Raw genomic sequence first — 6,998 nt, 5'->3', positions numbered from 1 at the left:
AGAATGATCCACGTATAAAACACGGTATTTCTACATTATATTATACGCATGTAGATACGAGAGAAAAGGTGAAATAGAATGCGACACGTATATGTTAGAATTTTTGCATTAACAATTATCGATTTATTTATACGTAATATAGATACATTATTTTTTTAATGACTAGTTGTTTTAAAGATATTACAAATTAAAGGTTTTAATAATATCTTTTTTAAGGTAAAGATTTTATCTATTACATTAGAATATAACGACCGAATTAACTTACACAAGGATAAGATTCTAGTTGCAACGTTCCCTCTAAGCACGCGTGACACGGATATTCGCGTTATGGAGATTTAAATGTCTTACGCAGTCGGTTGAGATCTCTTATATTGTGACGAATGTGACATACTTTCACCTGGTCTGACCGGAAATCTTACGGTCAACCGGTTGATCAGCGACCTATCACGCACGCTTGTAGACTCAATGGTACCTTAATCAACGCATTCAGGGTCAATTTAGAATCCTGCAATCTGTTTCATCCGTAAAATCACTATATCGGAGAATCAATTCTCCTCGCCACGATACTTTTTTTTTTTTAATCCGCATCTCGTGTAATCTCGCGCTAATGGTTTTCATTGCCTATACAGGTCCATAAATCATTGTCGTAGGTAAGTAAGTTAATAATCGGCACTTTTTTTGCACGCGTGCGCAATTAACCGCGTTACGAAACCACTCTCTTTCACTTCGACCGATCACCATCGGACTCGAATTACTACGGTTTGTGCAATGCGGCTCAGCAAAAGTCTACGCGACGGACTCTGTCATTCTTTCGGCTGTAAGCCTTTGCCAGTTACCGCAGATGAATTGCTCCCGATAAACAGACCAGATAACGCCAGCAGTTCGCGTACAACCATGTTGTTCGACTATCGACGGCAGTCCGCGGTAGAAAATGATTCATGTATGCCGCGTATTAGCATCGCTGCGATTCTTATTCCATTTTTTTTCTTATCAGTACGGTGTCCTTAAATTCAGTACGTAACACGCGTCTCGCTTGTCGTATCGCTTGCTCGTAATTAATAGCTCTTTATCGACCGTATGTTTCGACACGTCGAACATGCAACCGGATTATCCATCAACCCAGCAGTAACATGATCTACAAAAACACGTTTTCCAGTATAGTATTTAAATATCTTCCTTTTGACTTGTTGGCATGCATGTGTACATGCGAATAGCATGTCGCGAATGGTGTCATGATTTCGACTTCTTTATTCAGGCACAGTAGACAGAATCATTTAAGTGAAATCTGTAGCTGACAAGCAGAAGAATGTAAATCTGAAAGTTTGTCTTGCTCAAGAGTCACGAAATTATTTCGTATGGAGTATTATTATTATTATTTGGTATTATTTATCGAAAAGATTTTGATAAAGAAACGTATAGATAACGAGAGTCTATCAATCGGTAAAAATTACTGTGAAACCTTTTGTAACATTACAATGTCAACGGTATATTTAATTTTCGTAATATCGTTTTTTTGCTCACCTTGCATTATGGAAAACTCGTCAGAAGCTCGTCAGTAAATCTGCCATTAAATAATAACGAGGCAATTGCACGGTAGCATGTACTTTGATTTTTGCATCTTACTTAAGCACCTCGCGATAATGTTAACAGCTACCTACGGCGATTTTTGCTAACGAACTTTTGATTACGCTAATTATTCGCCGTGCGCGCAGACGTCTCGGATCACGAAGCGCATTCTCTGATCGTTTCTACGGTCAATAATCAAGATGTTTCGATTGCGAACCGGGCGTCCGACTCCGAGCAGAGAGACCCGTGAAGCATCTTGTCTACCGAGTATACATTTATACACCGCACGTAAATGGATTTAATAACATTGCTGCGAGCAAGATTGACAGCTGTAAACGAGCGCACATTGCGATATTGCGATGCAGTGCGTTAAGTCGCTCTGCTGAGCGGAGCTCTCTCTCTTTCTCTCTCTCTCTCTCTCTCTCTCTCTCTCTCTCTCTCTCTCTTCGGGCATCGCGAACATTATTCACCCTCTTTCGCGGCAACCACGCCTTTTTCATTATCATAATTTTCTGTGTGAAGTCTGTGTATCTTTCGGTGTAAACAAATAGAGACAAACAAATATGATTTGTTACTTCGACGATGAAAAAGTAAGCGCGTATTTATAGCGCGTATCTCAAAATATATTCTATCAGACGATAGGAAGTGGATAAATTCTTGAAAGTTTTCTACATTATGCTGCTTACAAACATCTATAAGTAATTTCTTTTTTTATCTATAAAATTTACAGTGATTTTTATATTAATTAGTCCCTTCTGCTTCTCAGATACGGACTTCTCGTTTGTGTTGTCTCCATTATCGAAATCCATCCTGTTTGACGCGGCGACGTGTTCGTATCGAGAAATATAAGTCCCGAGCGTCCCGAGTGAAGAAATCTGATTAGATTCTTGTCTTGTCTTCTACAGGGGGAGGGATACAACCGCGGCTCCTCCCGTGATAAAAAAAAAAAAGTAAGAGACATTCGTGCATCCGTAGAGATCGCGACGTTATCGCGTCGTTACGCGCTCGAGCGCGCTCGGCGAAATGACTTCCAATGAAATGGCAAAAATGGCTCGTTTATTTTCCGCTTCCGATATGTCGGTTGCAACCTGGCTTCTCTTCTCTCGCGACGACACGCGGCGGGTTCAGCGTGACTCAGCGCGATGCGCGCGGAATATCGTCGATCGGTTAGACTCGCAGCGGCGAGCAACGCTCTACTTGCCGAGAAATGTCAACCGCATTCTGCGCGAGCGATCGACGAGCGTTCGCGCGACGCGACGCGACGCCTATAACGATCGCGTCGCTTGTTTTTTTCATTGTTCGAATGATATCCTGAAGCGCCTCCGACGCAAACGACGAAGAATATTCGCACTTAATCGTGACTTGTAGAGCGTGCGATCGAGCCTTGAATTGATCTAGATGCAATGATGTGTAAAGCACTCTCTGAAAGTGAATCAGTGGAATCTTCACTGATTTTCAGTGTACTTAGAATTGTGATAAACACATTTCAATGTTCTTTTAATGATAATATACTACGATTCAAGCAGTGAAAGACAGTGAATTTCACTGTCAAAGTAGTGAGAACTGAAATTCACTGTTTTTCAGTGCAGATATTCACTGTTTGAATCAGAATATTATCACTGAAACAATATTGAAATACCGTTTATCACACTTGTAAGCACGCTGAAAATCAGTGATAATTCCACTGATTCACTTTTAGAGAGCACTTTTTCTCTTTACAAATGTCTGTACTTAACTCTTCTGCTACATCAAGAAAATAACGCAAATTAATCTAAAAAATTAAGCAATCTTTAAGGTCTAAAATTTTAATTTTTTAATTAAAAATGAAGTATGTGTCGTTCCGTTCGGTTGACGAAAGTTCGGCTTCGATGCATTAACGCGTTCATTGGCGGATAAACGCACCGCGCGGTTCGTTCCGTCCCATGCGAAATCACCCCGACTGCGTTTTCTCCACGCCGACAAAAGTGAGCCTCTTGCCTCCCACGCAATATTAAGTTTAATACCCTCCTCGGCAGGCCATTAGTGTCGATCGTTAGGCAGGTCTGTCTTACGTGCGGAACAGAAACGATCGTGCGCGCGATCCGCCGCGAATGGTCCGGGTATATCTCGTGCCGCTTCTTCGGGGCTCCCTCTCGACTGCGAGTAACTATATCGACTTTTACTGGTGCACGCGCGCACGCATGGATGCATTCACGCCGGGCGTTTTGCTGCACGCAGCGCCGGTCGCGCGCTCTCGCAATTTATGTAGGACTGGACCTCGGAATTGTCCGTGAAGAATGGTTCTTATATGCATAATCATTGGTATTACTTAAGGTACAAAGAAAACCGTGGAGTTCATGATCAATCTCTCTCGCGCAATCTCACTCTCACGCTTTGTCTCCGTGCAATATCCTCGGATAAATTCTCTTTGCACATACTCCTACTCTCGTTTTACATACGTGTTTGCAAACATTTAATTTTACTTGGAGTACAATAGGATCGGACCTTCATGTCTGATCCCGTCGAAATTGGACTATTCGTGCGGATTAAAATTGATACGATTTCGATAGGGGATTGATCTTTCCGATGCTTTCCCGAAAGTCGATAGCTCGCGCGCGCCGCGATCGCCGAGCTCCCCCGGCGCGCGAGCACAGAGATGTGCTTCCGTGAGTCTACATAATTGAAATCCGGATTCAATCCACGGATTATTCGAGAATCAGGAGGGAGATATGTAAAGCGATAACCGCGATACGCCGACAGATGTGCGTGCCTAGGCCGAGAGGACGAGTGGAGGAGCCGCGATAGAAGAGTGAAGGAGAAAAGGGGCCAGGGATACACCGACTCTATTTCTTTCCTCCTCTCTCGCCCGCCGCTTCTTTCATAGCAGATGAATGAACACCGGGCGGAAGTAGGTTACTATTACGTCATGCACTGTACGTTCACGGAGCAGCCGGATAGTTTCGCGCCCATATTCGCCCAGATCCTGGCGATAGACTGCCGCGGAGAAAGTAATTAGAGAGGCTGGGAGGGAGCATAGGCGTAGTTTCCGCTCTGCTAAATTCAAGGTTACCTATTGTCGGTCTGGCCTAGCGCGGCCGTGAATCCTCGCCTCACGTCTTCTTCCTCACGCGCTGAGTCTCGGAATGTGGTCAATGCATTATGATCCACATATGCCCGACAATACGTATGTGGATCATAATGATCGACATTATCAAGCAATGCTAAGTTCCACGACGGTTTTAATAAAGGATATTGATTGATTGTAATTTTTTTTAGGACTTGTCAAATCAGCATTAAAAAAGTTACAAGTAGGTATAATATTAAAATTTTCGTTAAAGTGAAATTAATTGAAAATCCAACGTAGGATAATAATTTTATTATCTGCTTTCTTATATAATTATATTATTTATATTTTCGCGTGTTGAAACTTAAGTCGCGAAAAAATATGTCAAAAGTGCGAGCATTCGGACGAAGAATCGCGATGTGAAATTGGTGAAAAGGCGGAAGCGAAACTTGTTAGATCCATCGCGCGGTCGATTTTATCGCTGCATGCTTTTTCCATGTGGCCGTTATTAAAGGCGCCGATATAGAGGAAGTTTGGTATTAACTTCTTAGCAGTCTTGCTTTACGCGCGTTCGATAACCCCGTTTTACGTTCGATAATTGTGCAGGTTTATTCGATATCTCGTTGGATAATATTTACGACGACTATTCGACCTAGCACGATTTATTACTTCTTATTGCCGTGGTAGACATGGTTATTCATAACCACGTGCAAAACGTGCACGCGCGACGTCGGTCGCGAATTCACGTGCGTGAATGCCGTCGGGTTGTCGGATTATAATATCTCAATTTCGCGGAAGGGAGATACGATTAGACCGATCGTTCGCCAGGCGCAACTCGTGTGGTACGATCGATCGCACGCGGGATCGGCGCGAGGCTACCATTAATTTCGAAGCAGTCAAAGCAGCGGGCCCGCGAGGGCAACGCGAGACGCCGTACGTGTGCTTTGTCGTTTCGCGATCGGTCGGAACCTTTCGAAGCGTACACAGACGGCAGGAATTTAACGACCGTGTAGGCGACAGTGAAAGTAGCGTTACTTAATACCTTATATCGCGGCTCGTAAATAACAATAAGACCGTGCGCATGTGTTCAACTGGATCGGGTCGACTTTTGTCGCCCCGGCCTATGGTCGATGCATTGGCCAACACATCGGATGCAATATGAGATACGAAAAGAATCGCTCGGTATCGGCTGCACACGCGCGTGTGTAGAAACTGCATGCTTCATTTCGCAAGGTTTTTACGCGCTTGCGAGTCACAAAGATGCAAACTCAAAAGTTCACTTTTGCATGAGGAGTCTGCGGAGTTCCGAATTCGCTCCGTGCTGTTTCAGGACATGGGATAAAAACGTCCAGTTTTATTGTAATATCTGGGAATATGTTCCGCTTTCTCTTTTCTTTTGTCACGCGTCTCATTTTTAACGTCTTAATATTATGTAATCTCGATTGTGATGAACGGTCCTCCGCGTATTCTCGGATAGCCTCTCTCAGAGAGTGGAATAAATCTCTCCCCGTGCATCTTACACCACTATATATGTAGCCAGAGGTTTAATATCACTCAAACGTCACGCGTTTTTCCGTCCGCTTATTACGCTGTCCGGGGGATCGTCGTCATTTAATGTGGATCATCGGCAGGCGCGACCTTCGCCGAGGTGGCTCCCCGTTCATTAATAAAAAGAACGTGCCGCGCGGCGCACGCATTTCTCCGCGCATGATCTTGGCCTGGCGCCGTGTAAATCGAGGACCCCTTTAGTCGTGCACTTGCCAAGCCCGAGGAGACAGGTTTCAAGGCTGCGACGACCGATCATCGTCTTACTGGGGAGGGTTTTCTCCCTCCTCTCTCGTTCTCTCTCTCTCTCTCTGTCTCTCTCTCTCTCCTTTCTTCCGTCCCTCGCGCACGGATCGCAGAAAAAGTCGTGGAGATGTGTGCTGCGAGAGAATATAACGTAGACGATATATCGCCGGCTTATCATTTTATTCGTAGAATGTAGAAAAGTGAACAGGCGATTTCTTCGGCCTCGCGTAAGAGATTGTTGCTTCTTACGAGGCGTCTCGCGCGGATACGAGCATCTTCTCCCCTCGCGAAATGTTTCTTTGTGTTCTCTCGCGGAGGCGTTTCGAACGCGCCGCTCTCGCGGTACTCGGTACTTAAGGGATAAGTCGAGTATTCTTGTCCCATCCTTCGAACGCTATATCGACGAATTATCGATGAGTTATCGTCGAGATAAATAATGAATTAAACGCATCTCCTGTCTCTCTCGGTCGACGAAAGATTCTGTATAAAATTATATTTAATAAATTGTCCAGTTTGTTGAATTGTTTTTAACTGACAATTCTGATATTACGCTTAAAATAATATTGTTAATATTGGGGGAAAAAATACTACTCAATGT

The sequence above is a fragment of the Wasmannia auropunctata genome, unplaced genomic scaffold, assembly GCF_000956235.1.
Source record: "Wasmannia auropunctata unplaced genomic scaffold, wasmannia.A_1.0 LD336076.1, whole genome shotgun sequence".
Lineage (NCBI taxonomy): Eukaryota > Metazoa > Arthropoda > Insecta > Hymenoptera > Formicidae > Wasmannia > Wasmannia auropunctata.
Note: the sequence above shows the minus strand (reverse complement) of the source record.